This window comes from Microtus ochrogaster, unplaced genomic scaffold (genome assembly GCF_000317375.1).
Source record: "Microtus ochrogaster isolate Prairie Vole_2 unplaced genomic scaffold, MicOch1.0 UNK10, whole genome shotgun sequence".
Taxonomy (NCBI): Eukaryota; Metazoa; Chordata; class Mammalia; order Rodentia; family Cricetidae; genus Microtus; species Microtus ochrogaster.
This window is the reverse complement of record NW_004949108.1, coordinates 2,825,042-2,825,242: the sequence shown is the minus strand read 5'-3', so window position 1 is coordinate 2,825,242 and position 201 is coordinate 2,825,042. Positions and strand designations below refer to the sequence as shown.

The 201-nt window shown below is 52.7% G+C and overlaps 1 protein-coding gene across 4 annotated transcripts in view; it reads right to left on the bottom strand.

Moving 5' to 3' along the window:
• Positions 1-201, bottom strand: part of Asap2 (ArfGAP with SH3 domain, ankyrin repeat and PH domain 2) — a 151,293-nt gene that overhangs the window by 55,184 nt on the left and 95,908 nt on the right. The window lies entirely within an intron of this gene.

The following is a 201-nucleotide window of genomic DNA, read 5'->3' as shown; positions in this document are numbered from 1 at the left end:
ACAGGGGAGAGTTCACACTGGGGGTAGTTCACACTGGGGAGAGTTCACACAGGGGAAAGTTCACAGGGAAGAGAGTTTACACTAGGGAAAGCTCACACAGGGGAACGTTCACACTGGGGAGAGTTCACACAGGGGAGAGTTCACACAGGGAGAGTTCACACTGGTGAGAGTTCACACAGGGAAAAGTTCACACTGGGGAGA